The sequence below is a fragment of the Prionailurus viverrinus genome, chromosome X (genome assembly GCF_022837055.1).
Source record: "Prionailurus viverrinus isolate Anna chromosome X, UM_Priviv_1.0, whole genome shotgun sequence".
NCBI lineage: Eukaryota > Metazoa > Chordata > Mammalia > Carnivora > Felidae > Prionailurus > Prionailurus viverrinus.
In genome coordinates, this window is record NC_062579.1 from 55865043 (window position 1) to 55881383 (window position 16341).

A 16341-nucleotide genomic window follows, 5' to 3' on the forward strand; every position below is an offset into this window, starting at 1 on the left:
GCTGTCAGCACAGAGCTGGATGCGGGGCTCGAAGTCTTGAACCACCAGATCATGACCTGAGCCAAAGTTGGACGCTTAACCGACTGAGCCACCTAGGCATCCCAAGATCATTTTTGAATGGAGGATGAATGCAAGTTCATAGTTCTGGCATTTGCATCTGGAGTTAGGCTACACAGTCTATCAGCAGCACGTTAATTTCATGCTGGGAAAGGCTGAACTATGTACAAGATGATTTACAAGGAGGTCTATGGCACTTTCTGTCTGGTTAGATGACACAGGCTTTGGTGGGGTTTTGTTTTGTTTCTGGTGATGGAACGGGTTGGAGGGCTCTCTTGCCAAGGCAAAGACTTCAGCCAGGGGCTGCGTGTCAGCCTAAGGGCAGTAGGGGGCGGGAGAAGCTTGATTCTAGGGCTCGCGTTGCCCTTCACGTGACGCGTCCCTCTCTCCGCGTCTCAGGCCCTGCTTCCGGCCTGGGCGTCACCCGGAAGTGGGGGGGGAGTAAGGAAGGGAAGGGTAAAGGCCACAGGCCCGGGAGGCTAAGGGTGGAGGAACAGAATCCAAGTGAGTGCTGCTGCCGCCGCCGCCCCCGCTGCCGCCGCCGCGCTCCCCTCTCCCCCTCCCCCTCCCTCCGGACGCCGCTACTATTGCTTCTTCTCCGGGTGTGTTAGATTGGAGCCTGCGCGTGCATTTGTCGCTGCCGCGGGCTGCGTAGCTCCCGACGTTTAACTATAGGAAAAAATAAACCAGGTAAGTCCTATACCGGCTTCCCGTCGTTCCTTTCTACTGGAGAGGTGTTCTGTACTGTCAGTCTGTACTACCGAGTGTACCCAGGGTCATTTTAATCTGGGGGCAATCCCCAAACGCTCACTTCTTCACAACTCAGGTATTTACCTCGCTCATGTTTTACCCCTCCTAATAGGGCATAATGGAGGGGAGATTGGGTACTGACCCGTGTCATTTTCCTTGTACCCTCCTGCGAAAGTGTTCTGATCATCCAGTGGCCTGTGTTACCTAATTAATTAAAGATATGAGAAGGTCTGTGCCTGTATGGAAGTCACATGTACTGATGTCCATAATTAATGAAATAAAGTGAAAAATTATTTTGCTTCTTGTCTCTCTCTGGGAGCATAAGCTAAACTGAGAGAACGCTCTTGTTCTTATTTCATTTTGTTCATTCGGCCCGCTTCCCAGTAAAGTTATTCTCCATACTTGTCACACCCTTGTGGTACCTTTATCTTTGACACTTTTTGTTGTAGACGTTGAGGTTATCCTAAGCACCAACAACTCTTTCATTGCTTCACAAGTTCGTATTTTAGCATCTGATCTTTGTTTTAGAGTCTTTTCATCTACAGTAATACGGTTTTGTATTGAGTCTTAATGTGTGAAGGACATCGAATTGGGTGATGTCGAGGTGTGGGGGTGGTATGGAGTATAGGCAAGAAATAGGACAGAGTCCCTGGCCTCAAGTGAGTTTGCAGTCACGTTAGTTGAGTTCAGTTATGAAGTCAGTGGGTTCTAGCAGCCCCACTGATTGAATAACTAGACTGCTTATCTCATCCTCTTACTTTTTAAAAATCTTTTTAAAATCTCATCCTTTTAAAAGGATATTTTGAACTGAGATTTTATTTATTTTTAAAACGTTCTTGTGTTTACATTCATGACATGAGAGGGTTTTTTGGTACTAGAGGGTCTCACAATGTATAGGAAAGACAGGTACATCCTTTTAATTTCATCTCAGTAACATTGTACGTTGGAACGAGAAAGTGTTATGAGAATGCAGGGAAGGGAGCATTTGAGATGGGCCTTGAAGTTGGGTAGGACTTAACTTTGCGGGAATGGAAGTAGGGGAGGGCAGCCCAGGTAGAAGAAAAAATACGAGCCGAGGCTTAGGGGGCTGGAAAGATGCAGGACATCCAACAACACACTGTACATCAACATCCCTATTTCTAACACAGCCACATCCTCTCAGATACTGCTGTTAAAGGAAAAAATATATAGGCTCCAAAACTGGTAAGCTCACAACCATATCCAGCTACCCTCCAGCCAACAAAAAAGCTTATATATAGAAAAAATGCATGAAATGACAAAAGCAGCATGAATGTATGAGATTTCAGTCAGATGTAAACTAAAATTTAAGAGAAAAAATAAAGTTTGCTATATATTTTCATTTAAGCTTTAATTTTTTTAAGCTTTAATTTTAAATTTGGTTAACATATGGTATTATATTAGTTTCAGGTGTACAATATAGTGATTCAACACTTCCATACATTACCCAGTGCGCATCACAAGTGCACTCCTTAATCCCCATCACCTATTTAACCTATCCCCCCACCCACCCACCTCCCTTCTAGTAACCATTAATGTGTTCCCTATAGTTAAGTCTGTTTCTTGGGGTGCCTGGGTGGCTCAGGTAATTAAGCTCCCAGGTAATGATCTCACGGCTCATGAGTTTGAGCCCCACATTAGGCTCCGCACTGACAGTGAGGAGCCAGCGCGATTCTTTTGCCCTCTGTCTTTCTCTGCCCTTCCTCCTCTCACTCTCTCTGTCTCTCAAAATAAACTTAAAAAAGAAGAAAAAGTCTGTTTCTTGATTTGTCTCTCTCATTTTTTTCCTCTTAAAGTTTGTTGTATTTTAATTCTGATTGACTGTTATAACTTAAATGTAATTTGGAATCAATTTTTACATTTCTGGGAATGAATAACATCGGTGTCTGAAGCCAGAAGTTGTTCCAGGATTTCCCCAATGAATTTCTGCATTTCTTTTTCTCCAAATTGATTTCTCGCCTGGTCTTCTTAATATGATAGAAACTATTCTTTTCCAATCATAGTCTTAGAAAGATCTTGATTCTTGGCCTCCAGGTAGGGTTAGATTAAACACTAATCTCCCCAAAGGATAGAGACATCTCTGGTCTCTAATGCAGAAGGTTGTTTTTCTTTGAAAAGATGCATGCAGAAATAGTAAAATTTATTTGAAAAGGAAAGGGAGTGATGAGCAAAAATCAACTAACATATACAATCTTTACTTCTGTGAGGGTGCTAAGGCAACACATTTCTTTATAAATTCCTCATTATAACTTCTCATTATAACTTATTATAACTCATTATAACTTCCTCATTATAACCTCATTATAACTTATTTTATTAAAAATACTTGACAAACTTTAATCAAGACTTTTTTTAGTTTATTTATTTATTTTGAGAGAGAGAGAGCACGAGGGGCAGAGAGAGAAGGAGAGAGAGAATCCCAAGCACGCTCCCCACCATCAGCGTGGAGCCCCATTCGGGGCTCAAACTCAGGAACCATAAGACTGTGACCTGAGCCAAAACTAAGAGATGCTTAGCCAACTGAGCCACCCAGGTGCTCCTTTAATCAAGACTTTAGACACATCCCAATGCGTGAAAATAATTTTCATTTGCCAGTTGGGAAACTAAATTGTGAGGAGAGATTTATCTGAGGTGATACAGGCACTGGCACAGCTGAGAATAATATTTGGGAGTTTTATCTTAAAATTTCTTCTACTCATCTTTGTGAAAGGTTTTACAGAGTTTTGTTTTTGAACTGTGGTCTTGCTTAGGACATAAAAATGTGGGTGGAGCAGGGAGGTGGGCAGGAGAGACAGGCCACAGGCCTGTTTTGGTTCAATTTACCATCTCAACAATCATGTTTTTCACTTATAACTCTCAAGTCTTCAGGTAGATTTAATATGATATAACTTGCTTATTTGCTGAGGTAGTATGGCAGGAAAAGTATCATGATACTTTTAGAATGTGTTTCATTACAGTGAAAGGGTAGAAAATTTCTGGTTTCATAAATATGTTCCTAGTTTCTCCAGCACTGTTAGAAAATTGAAGTGATTTTCTTATCTTTGTGGAATTAAATGTGTGGGATACTGGTAGATTACATTAGTTTTCACAAATATTTCTTTCCTTGGAGGAAATGAGGATAAAATATCCCCCATTTTGAGCCACTTAGTTGTACTTTGTCCCATGTTTTCTGTCCACATTTAGAATTACACAGCTATTTTTTTAAACCTATTTTTACTTTATGATTTTCTCGTGTAGAAGTCCAGTTTTTCAGACCTATACTCAGGAGCACATTTTCATAATTTACTAGTTGAATAAACAGGTTATTTCACATCTTAGGGAAATTGTTTTAACCTGGCCATTTACCTTATTTGATTTTGTTTGTAAAAAGTTTAAGTGTTTTGTTTTATGCTGATATAATTGTTGCTGATCCTGTTTGTGCATTTGATGTCTCAGCCAAAGATTGTGAGGGAATAATATTGGAATTACTTTCCTCCTCTACTCTGACCTGAGAGTTTGCAGCGCATTGTATATTCTTGGAATTGTGAAGAAAATGGTTTCTGCTCTCTTGAGTGTTCACCTGAAGCATGGTACCTGCCGTTCAGGAGAGGAGAGCATTAAGAGGGCTTCTGTTAAGACCTGAAAAACTGTTAACAGAGATAGAAGAACAGAAAAGAATTCCAGAGTGGAGAGCCCTTTAAAGGAAATTCCCAGGACTGTTTCTTAAATATTTGTTTACTTATTTATTTATTTAACAGAGAGAGAGAAAGCATGCACGTGTGGGGGAAGGGTAGAGAGGAAGAGAGGGAATCTTAAGCAGGCTCCATGCTCAGGGTGGAACCTGACCCTGAGATTTTGACCAGGGCTGAAAACAGGAGTCAGAAGCTCAGTGGACTGAGCCACCCAGGGGCCCTCCTCAGGACTATTTAGGATAAATTTGTAGCTGACTTCTAGTGTCGTGAGGATACTTAAGAATTGATCCTTGAACTAACAAAAGTTTACAAAGAGCTTGGTTGTTAAGGAGTTCCAAGTGTAACTCCTTAGTTGATCCTTGTACTTACAATGGTAAGAAAAAACAAAGGTATCTAATTTTTTGGTGATAATAAAATTATTTGTTCTAAGAATTCTAATTGAATTATTAAATCAATCAATAATAATGCTATTAATATAAAGTATATTGTATTGATTATTAATAAATACATTATTATTTTGGAGTGGGGAGAGAGAGAGTGCTGGCTAGGGGCAGAGTGAGAGGGGGAGGGAGAGGGAGAGGGAGAGGGAGAGGGAGAGAGAGAGAGAGAGAGAGAGAGAGAAAATCTTAAGTAGGCTCCTCACCGGGTGTGGACATGGGGCTTGATCTCAGGACTGTGAGATCATGAGCTGAGCCGAAATCAAGAATTGGTTGCTCAACTGACTGAGCCACCCAAGTGCCCAATATATTATATTTTTAATTAATTAATTATTTATTTAGAACGTGTGCTGGAGCAGGGGAAGAGCAGAGAGAAAGGGAGAGAGAGAATCTCAAGCAGGCTTCACACTGAGTGCAGAGCCTGACGCAGGGCTTGATCTCACAAACCTGTGAGATAATGACCTGAGCTGAAATCAAGATTCAGATGCTCAACCAACTGAGCCACTTAGGTGCTTCCAATATATTATATTTTTAAAACACTATTAATATTAAATCATTTGCATAGAACCAGTTTCATTTTGGCCAATAAATGTTTTCTCTTATTTTACTCTGCCATTTCACTGTTAATTCTGATTATCAATTTTTAGTTCAGACTTACAGCCACAGTATCTTGGTATTAATTTCTGATCACACCTGTAAGTGTGTTTTTGGGTATTAGCAATCAAATTGGTGTCATATGTCTTCAAGTATTGTCCATCTAAAGTGAAGTGTTTTATCTGGCTCCTCTGTTTCTAGCGAGGTGATAGCAGAATGAATTTTAGTCATAAAACCCTTTGTAGTCTTCAGATAGTTATAAAGCCTTAAATTCATTGTATGATGATAGAAAAAATAATTTATGTAGTGCAGTATATTACTTGACCTTGAGTGTTAGCGTATGATTAGGGTTGCATAAGAGTGTGTCCACTGTGTTTTTTACAAAAATAACTCACAGATGCCTGTTTCTTAACTTTAGGGGCAGTGGTAAGTCATGGGATCTTGAATCTTTTCCTTTTTATTATTTTTTGGGGAGCATGTAAATGAAGGAGACTAGAATTGATCTTTCATCTAGTGTGAAAAAATGTGCAATTTGGTAGGAGTTAACATGTTCTTTCATAGGGCCAGATTTTATTTCTAGAGCTAGTAAGTGGCTAAGCTAAGATTTAAAGCCAGACAGTCTGGTTTTAGAACCAGACTTCTCTCTCTCTCTCTCTCTCTCTTCTGTGGTCTTCTCTCTCTCTCTCTCTCTCTCTCTCTTTTTTTTTTATAAAGTCACTTTATTTTTTATTTTTTAGAGAGAGTGCATGAGTTGTGGAGAGAGGCAGAGAGGGAGAGGGAGAGAGAGAAAGAGAGAGAATATCTCAAGCAGGTTCCATGCCCAGTGTGGAGCCCAACATGGGCTCAATCCCATGAATTTAGGATCATGGGATGCTCAACTGACTGAGTCATCCAGGTGCCCCTAGAATCCATGTTCTTACCTTACATAAAAGAACTGTATTTTTTTAATGTTTATTTATTTTTGAGATGGAGAAAGAGAGACAGAGTGTGAGTGGGAAAGGGGCAGAGAGAGAGGGAGACACAGCATCCAAGGCAGGCTCCAGCATCTGAGCTGTGAGCACAGAGCCTGATGTGGGGCTTGAACTTGTGAACCACGAGATCATGACCTGAGCTGAAGTCAAATGCCAAACCGACTGAGCCACTCAGGCTCCCCAAAGAACTGTTTTTTTTAAAAAGTACATAGACATTTGAGCAAAATTAGCTCTATTGCAGTTAAGTTCCTTGTTTGTCCTAAAGGGAGAAATACTCATTTATCTTCTTTGAAAGTATGAATGAGCAAATAGATTTGATGACGAAAAATTAAAGTATTGGTAACTCAAAATTTCCTTGATACTTTCAAACTAAATTCAAAAGTAAGGAGTCATAGTTTTATTTTTAGCTAATTACATTAATTAAAGATATGCTAAAAGACTTAATGTTTAAAGTGATGTTGGTCTTATTTGTATTTTCTAAGTCCCTCAGGAAGAGAAAAGAAATGGTCATATGTCTATTTTTATCTTTTTTTTAAGGAAAAATGTTTATTTAAAAAAAGAAAAACTGTTTTATTCAGTACATGTATTTCAGATATTAGGTAAATACAAAAATGATATAACAGTACCTACCTCAGAGGATTGTTGATGAGTTAATACATGTGAAGCTCTAAGAGCAGTGCCTGTCAGGTAGTAAACACAGTAAAGTTTAGTTACCATTATTCTTTTAAAAACTATTTACTGTAGGGGCGCCAGGGTGGCTCAGTTGGTTAAGCGTCTGACTTTGTCTCAGTTCATGATCTCTTGATTTGAGGGTTCAAGCCCTGTGTCGGGCTCTGTGCTGACAGCTCAGAGCCTGGAGCCTGCTTCAGATTCTGTGTCTCCCTCTCTCTCTGCCCCTCCCCTGCTCACCTCTGTCTCTCTCTCAAAAATAAAATTAAAAAAATTAAAAATTATTAAAAATGTTTTAATGTTAGCAACCTATATAATAAAATTATAAATTCTAGTTTTGCAGTACTATAAATTGAGTGGATGTAGGAGGAATATACTAATGAATCAGTACCTGCAAGCAATAATTAGTTTCTAATGCATTAAAAAAATTGTTTTTAATGTTTATCCACTTTTGAGAGAGAGAGAGAGAGACAGAGAGAGAGAGAGAGAGAGAACACGAGCTGGGGAGGGGCAGAGAGAGAGAGGGAGACACAGAATCTGAAGCAGGCTCCAGGCTCTGATCTGTCAGCACAGATCCCGACGCAGGGCTCTAACCCACAAATTGCGAGATCATGACCTGAGCTGAAGTCAGACGCTTAACTGACTAAGCCACCCAGGTGCTGCAGCAATAATTAGTTTCTAAATTCCACCACAGAAAATGGAAAACTCAGATTGGGAGGGCACAGTAGCCTACATTACACCTACAGTATGCTAACATCACATCTTGAAACTCATTATCACAGATAGCAAGTCAAGTCACCCTGATGTACTTAATCTTTCTGCTTCTCCACCGAGAAAACTCATGGCATTCTGCTTACATAATTAGTGAGTTACAGACTCTGGGTCACTGAGCTTTTCTGGATTATTTCTTTAATTGTGAAATGCTGAACCATACTTCTGAATGATTTCTGAAAAAGTAGGCAGAGGAAAAAAAAGACTTTGTGCATTTCTGACCTACTCTTCAAAATAGTTGCATTCTTACAAACTTGTACGTAAGTTGAGCTGTTACAAGTTATGTCAGCACTCCAATTAAATGTTTATTGTGTGCTTGTTATGAATGTAGTATTTATGTGGGTTCTGTGAGATATGCAAAGAAGCATAAGGCATATGCTCCATTGTCTAATCAGAAATAAATCTAAAACCAAGCAATTACAGAGAAATTAAGTACTAAACTATGATGCTGATTCCAAGGGTATTCAGAACTCAAAAAGAAAGTGGGTATGAGTATTTGACATGTTTTTCATGGAGGAGGTAGGACTTGAGTTCATTTACTAACTCGGCAATTATTTGAGTAGCTAATGTGCAAGGTACTGGGGATATGATTGTGAATACAACAGATCTGGTCCTGCTTTTCTGGAGTTTACAGATGAGTGAGGTGATTTAAATATGTGGAAGAGAGCATTCCAGATGAGGGGACCAGTCTAAACAATATAGTAGAAAGAAATGGCAAGCATGGATTATATATGGCAGTGAGGGCACTTGCCTGATTGTAGTAGAGATTATATATGTTAGGGAATATTAGGGAAGAGTATTGAAAGTGATAGATGAGGGCCATTGTTTGAATGCTCTGAACAACAATTTAAGTCTATGGAAAGTGGGGTGGGAACAGTCTTGTGGGACTAAGCCCTTAACTTGGAATCTGACCCTATATCCAGATAGACAGTATCAGAATTGAGTTAAACTGTAGGACACCCAGCTGGTGTCACACAGAATTGCTTGTTGGAGGAAAACTGACACACATCTGGTGTCAGAAGTGTTATGAGTATAGTAGTACTATGAGACTAAAGGAGAAACATGAGAAAGAAGACTGGGTTTTTCTAATACAGCCATCTTTTGAACGCTTTGAACAGTATTTAATCTGTGGTAAATTCCTTGGATGCGGTGTTTTGGAGAGGGATAGGAGCATGGGCTTTGGAGCCTTAGGCCTTGATTTGGTCCCATTTCCATTCTAATTTGTTTCCTAAGTTTAGAATTTTGTGTTAAGTTTTCTTAGTGAGCAATAAAATGGTATTTTCACAGAGGAGCTGGGATCAGTTACCCTAGTAGCACCAAGTAACACTAGAGAGCAATGTCTACATGAAGTGCCGGTGGGAAGTTTAAGAAGTTGGGAGAAGTAGAAGGAAGTTAGACAAGGAGAGAGAAATGCATTCTGTGATGGTTAGTAGAATGCCATTAGAAATGTCTTCAAGCAAAACAGAGTACATTTGCTTAGCCTTTGTTTTCAGTTGTATTTTATTAAGAATAGTCTGTTTCTTCAGTCCAAATATGAGACAGTAACTGCAAGTTGTTTGACTCAGCCACTTGAGGACTACCGGTGGTCATTTTAGATTCTTTTCTACATGTGAAGCATCTAGTCAGTGTCAGATTATCTTCTATATTTGAAGCATCTGACTAGACCATTGCGTCCTAGTTTTGTATTTTACCTAAACACAACTTGGTCAGAAGCTTGAAGTGGTAAGTTTTGTTTATAATCTGTGTTAGTATTCTCACAACTTGGCTTAAGGCATGAGTGGATTGCCAAATGAATGCCTGATATGACCTGCCTTTTTCCCTTGCTACCTTTGGATTTAATGTAAGTACCATCGTGTTCTTTAAAAAAAATTTTTTTTAATGTTTTTATTTATTTTTGAGACAGAGAGAGACAGAGCATGAGCAGGGGAGGGGCAGAGAGAGAGGGAGACAGAATCCAAAGCAGTCTCCAGGCTCTGAGCTGTCAGCACAGAGCCTGACACGGGGCTCGAACTCACGGGCTGTGAGATCATGACCTGAGCTGAAGTCGGACGCTTCATCAACCGAGCCACCCAGGCGCCCCAATACCATCATGTTCTAATAAGGTTTAACAGTATTATTAAGGCACTTTCTAGAATTTTTTTCTGCCAAATGAGTAGAAATGATCACATAAGACCATCTTTGTTTCATCCCAATCCTTTATTGGGGTGATCTCCAGCCTTATTATGTGGAGGACCTTCTTTTTCTTTCTTTTTTTAAAGTAGGCTCTATACGTGGGGTTTGAACTCACAACCCCAAGGTCACGAGTCACATGCTGTACTGACTGAGACATCCAGGCACCCCCGGAGGACCTTATTTTAATCTAAGTCTTGAGATCAAGGCAGATATAGTCATTGTAGTTCCTGAGAAGTATTTGCTGGCTGTACCTCTGTTCTCCCTTTCACTCTGGGAATGTTAGCTGGGACATGTGGCAGAAAGGGGTTGTAGCAGAGAGGAGAAAATATTGGGAACCACCTTGGAGCTCCATGAAGCAAGGTTTCTAGACTGACCAGTAGATCCTGATCTACAGGTTGGAGACTTCTACTTTATTTTATCTAGGGCTATTGTCTTACACAACTCCAGAGGCAGCAGTCACATTGGTAGTCTATAAATATTATAAATACATACAAGTCTATAGATATTATGATGTGGAGTTGTGCAATATGTCCACCTTGAAAACTTGACAAACCACTTCTATTTCTAGCCCCTTTCTCTTAATATCTACAACATTTAGCAGCCATGGTAGTCCCAAGTTTATCACTTGAATCTCACTTCCCACCTTAAGGCTCTTCTGTAGTCCAACAAATGAAATTTAGATCTTTGAGGATTTTAAGGACTTGCATCAGTTTTCTTACTCTATTTAAGTGTACTCATCAATAAAATGGTGATGATGCCTATCCTAACTCATACGTTGTTATGAGTATCAAGTGAAATAATATACAAAAGCACTTTGTAAATTGTAGAGTGCTATACAAATGTAAGATAATATTCTTTCTTGGTGTCTTGTCTTATAGTGGAAGGGGTACTGACTTTGAGACAGGAGTCTGGAATTTAAGTTCCAATTCTGCTATTAACAAACTGTGACTTTGGACAAATTACTTCGTGTTTCTGGGTGTTTGTTTCTTTACATATGAAAGGACACTAATGATGCCACTCCTCTCTACCTAGAAACCCAAGAGTCGTTTTTTTTTCCTCACCCCATATTCAGTCAGTCACCAAGTCTTTTGTCTAGTTCTTTTTCTTCTTTTTTTTTTTTAATTTTTTTTAACATTTATTTATTTTTGAAACAGAGAGACAGAGCATGAGCAGGGGAGGGGCAGAGAGAGAGGGAGACACAGAATCTGAAACAGGCTCCAGTCTCTGAGCTGTCAGCACAGAGCCCGACGCGGGGCTCGAACTCACAGACCGTGAGATCATGACCTGAGCTGAAGTCGGACGCTTAACCGACCGAGCCACCCAGGCGCCCCCTTTTTTTTTTTTAATTTTTTTTTAACGTTTATTTATTTTTGAGACAGAGAGAGACAGAGCATGAACAGGGGAGGGGCAGAGAGAGAGGGAGACACAGAATCGGAAACAGCTTCTTCTTCTTTTTTTTAAAGTAAGTTCTGTGCCCATCATGGGGCTTGAACCTCACAACCCTGAGATCAAGAGTCACATGCTGTGCTGACTGAGCCTGCCAGGCGCCTCTGTTGTCTAGTTCTTGATATTTCTCAAAATTTCCCCTACCTCTCTATCTCCATTTAGTCCCTAATCATTTCCCTTCTGGGCTATAGCCTTTTTTATTTTTTTATTTTTATTTTTGAGAGAGAGAGAGGGCACAAGTGAGCAAGAGGCAGAGAGAGAGAGAGAGAGAGAGAGAGAGAGAGAGAGAGAGAGAGGAGCCAGGCTCACCCAAAGCAGGGCTTGAACTCACCCAATGCAGGACTCAAACTCACAAACTGTGAGATCATGACTGAGCCAAAGTCAGATGCTTAACCAACTAAGCCACCCAGGTGCCCTGCGCTATATAGCCTTTGTCAAAATTATGGTAAAATATACATCATATAATATTTACCAGTTTAACCACTGTAAGTGTACAATTCAGTACCTTTAAGTACATTCATAAAGTTGTGTAACTGTCAGCATTGTCCATTTGTGGAACTTTTTTACCATCCCATGCAGAGACTCTGAACCTGTTAAAGAAGAGCTTCTCACTTCCCCTTCTCCTACTCTGGATAACTTCTATTCTACTTTTTGTCACTATGAATTTGCTTATTCTAGGTACCTGTTATAAATGGAATCCTACAGTATTTGCCCTTTTTTATTTGGCCTATTTCCCTTAGTATAATGTCTTTCAAGTTCATTCTTGATACAGTATATGTAATAATTTAATCCCTTTTAATGGCTGGATAATATTCCATTGTTCGACGGTAGGCTTTTAACTGGTCTTCTGACTCTAGTCTTGCCCCTTTCAAATTTATCCTTCATGATATGATCTTACTTAACCTTTCCAACTTCTTTGTCTTTTCCACTCACACCATATTCCTAGTCATACCAAAAGCACTTCTTCAGATGTGCTATGCTATTTGACACCTTTGTAACTTTGCTCATGGCCCTTTTTTTCTGGAGTTTCTATGCATTTTTCTGGAGAACTCTTATTCAACCTTCAAGACCCAGCTCTCTTAACAATAGTAGGTTGGTTAAATTATGGTCCATTCATATAATGGACTTCTATTCAGCCTTTAAAAATTATGGCATATATTAATGATTAAAAGCACAGACTTTGGATCAGACTTATTGTGTTCAAATTTCAATTATGTCACTTACTAGCTATGTGACCTTGGGAAAGTTCCTTAACTTCTCTGAGTCTCAATTTCATCATCTATAAAGTGGATATAATATTGTACCTTTCCCCTTGGGTTGTGAAGATTAAAATATTAAAAAATATTAGGTATTATTACATATTAATATTTACAAAGTTTTTCATTATAAGTATTGAATGAGAAGCATGTCACAGGGCACCTGGGTGGCTCAGTCAGTTAAGCATCAGACTTCAGCTCAGGTCATGATCTCACAGTTTGTGAGTTTGAGCCCTGCATTGGGCTCTCTGCTGTCAGCATGGAGCCTGCTTCGGATCCTCTCCCTCTTTCTCTGTCCCGTCTGCATTCTCTCTGTCTCTCTCAAAGATGAATAAACATTTAAAAAAAGCATGTCATAAAACAAAATACATAATTTTTATTAAAAATGTGTGTGTTTAGGGGTGTCTGACATTTTATTTTCTTTTGTCTTTTTATATTGCTCATGCTCTACCCACTTTTTATTAACTTGGCTTATAATTATGATATGAAGCTTTTCAGGTTAATCCATCCATTTCCATCAAACTCATTTTTGTGTGTGCATGTTGAGGAGACTGATTTATAATTATCTGGCCAGATATAATTTATTTTACACCTAACTATGGCAGTATCATCTTTGAACATAGATACTTACACTTTTCCTAATTTGATCTATTTCCCTTTCTCTCTGATATGTCCAACTTTAATTTCCTACATTCATAGCCATACCTTTTTCAAAGGGAGATGTTGTCAGAATTCGTTTTTAGCTGAAAGATACTAGTAATTTTAGTCTTTATCTGACTCATTTCTCTGTGTGTGTGTTTGTGCACATTAATCCTTCATCAAAAGTAGGAAAAAAGGCACATAAGACAAGAGAAGAGGCTTTTTGGTAATTTATTTCAAAGACCAAGAGAATATACTAAGCCAAAATTTAGAATTTAGTTATAGCTTGACTCTCTACAGCTTTTTCAGAATTAAAAAGTTAAACCTCTTTAAAGCAAACTAATTGAAAGGAAGCATCCACTTTGTGAAAATTGCATGTCTGAAATTGGGAGGGAAGCTCCCTTTTAGGTAAAGTATATTTTTTACTTTACCAAAAGCAACTTTCTAATGATTTCAGCCTATTTGGAGTCTTAATTTTGTAAGATGACAAAGTTCATCCTAGTGCTTTCTGAGAAAGCACAGAACCCAGAACTGAGGCTGAACTGAATTCTGAAAAAAAATCTTCCTGCAGGGGCGCTTGGGTGGCTCAGTTGGTTGAGTGGCCGACTTCGGCTCAGGTCATGATCTCGTGGTTTGTGGGTTCAAGCCCCACGTTGGGCTCTCTGCTGGCCGATCAGAGCCTGGAGCCTGCTTTGGATTCTGTGTCTCTCTCTGCCCCTCCCCCACTTGTGCTTGGTCTCTCAAAAATAAACAAACATTAAAAAAATCTTCCTGCAGATCATAATGAATTTGTACTTTAAAGATTAAATTTTTTTTTAGTGTTTATTAATTTTTTGAGAGAGAGACAGAGCATGAGCTGGGGAGGAGCAGGCAGAGAGACACAGAATCCACGGCAGACTCCAGGCTCCGGGCTATCAGCACAGAGCCCGATGTGGGATCGAACTCATGAACCATGAGATCATGACCTGAGCTAAAGTTGGACGCTTAACAGACTGAGCCACCCAGGCACCATGATTTTCTTAATATTTGTTTGTTTATTTTTTAGAGAGAGCGAGCAAGCCGGGGAGGAGCAGAGAGAGAGGGAGAGAGAAATTCCAAGCTTTCAGCACAGAGCCCAACATGGGGCTCAAACCCATGAACTATGAGATCATGACCTGAGCTGAAACCAAGAGTTGTATGCTTAACTGACTGAGCCATCCAGGTGCCCGCCTGTACTTTAAATTCTAAAAATAGTAAATCTTGTTGGCTATTTGTCTTTATTTCTGTTCAACAAATGTGCATTGAATTTAAATTAATATTTTTTTTCCCAGCAAGTCAGTGGATTTGATATAGCCAATTCACTGGATTTGATATAGCCATCAGTATTAGGGCTTCCACTTGCTTGTGATAACAAAACACTTGAGGGGTGCTTGGCTGGCTCAGGATGGTGAGTTCAAGCCCCACGTTGGGCATGGAGCCTATTTATAACACAAAAAACAAAGCACTTGAAACTTCCCAGTTAAAAACTCTAAAGGGTATGGAATGATATAGGGCTTCTCTGAATTCATTCTCATTCATTTGTATGAAAATACCTGGCTAAACAGTTGTCCTTGACAATTTGGAATTGCTAGTCCCTTTCTATTATATTTTTATCTTTTAATGAGAGACAGAGTACAAGCGGTGGAGGGGCAGAAAGAGAGGGAGACACAGAATCCAAAGCAGGCTCCAGGCTCTGAGCTGTCAGCATAGAGTCTGATGCAGGGCTGGAATCCAGGGACCACGAGATCATGAACTGAGCTGAAGGTGGACGCTTAACTGACCAAGCCACCAAGGTGCCCCTCTAGTCTCTTTTTAAAAATTGAACTCCTTAGGGGTGCCTGAGTGGCTCAGTCTAGTAAGCATCTGGCTCTTGATTTTGGCTTAGGTTATGGGTTTGAGCCCCATATTCGGCTCTGTGCTGGCAGTGTGGAGCCTGGTTGGGATTCTCTCTCTCTGCCCCTCTCCTGCTCGTACACATGCACACTCTCTCAAAAATAAACTTAAAAAAAAACCCTGAACTCCTCATACATTCCTAGTACATAATTTTTCATCCTTATCTGTTCTGATGGTGATTCAACTTTGAATAGGAGAGAATGTTTATTAGATTTTCACCTTCATTAATCAAAGTGTATAAAACGGCATTAAAGGAATTGAGGGGGTGGGTATGGTGGGAATGTAGATCTGGACTATATTTACAGAGTGTCTGCTTATTTCATGCTGAAAATTATTCTTTGGACCTTGGTTTGATAAAAAGAAAATTTATGAACAATATGGATGTTAGGAAAAGTCAAAGTATTATGAAAAATAGATATGTATATTATTTTTAGGTTTTAGTCATAATGCATAAATATTTCATCTCTAAGAATTAAGACAAAATAGTTTTTCTACCAGTATTTAAACTGCTTTTTTTAAATATTGGAAAGATTGATTATATTCTTACTTGATAGGAAAGATACTTTTGCATAATCATCAAGATGGGTCAGCAAGATATACCACATATACTGAGTATTACAATTTCCTCCAATACAAGTCAAATGCTAGTGTGCATGGGATTGGTGGTATAAACCTACCTGATACCTTTTTTGTTTCCTAAGCAGAATACAAGTACCTGACCTAATTATCTATGAAAGACCTGACATAAGTTCACTTGTTACTGTTGTTGAGGACAGGCATCACTTACCCCTATCACTGCCTCCATGGGGCAGAGAAATCTTTCCCAGAGCTGGAAATGTGAATAGGACATAGGTGTCCATTGGCATCTTGATTTCCTAATTGGAACTCACTATCCATTTCTCCATAAGAACCAGTGCTAAAACAATATTAATATATAATCTAGCTTCATAATTACCAAGAAACTTCTGAAGACCAATTT

The 16341-nt window shown here is 39.3% G+C and overlaps 1 protein-coding gene across 6 annotated transcripts in view; it reads left to right on the forward strand.

Moving 5' to 3' along the window:
• Positions 1 to 503: 503 nt before the first annotated feature.
• The window catches only part of ATP7A (ATPase copper transporting alpha), a 190783-nt gene continuing 174945 nt past the window's right edge, over positions 504 to 16341 (forward strand). For 5 of the 6 annotated variants that reach the window (XR_007148926.1, XM_047843794.1, XM_047843789.1 and 2 more), the window contains exon 1: positions 504 to 747. The gene's annotated coding sequence lies outside the window, so the exon portion shown is untranslated. The remainder of the gene's footprint in view (positions 748 to 16341) is intronic. The other variant, XM_047843790.1, reaches the window with a different exon arrangement.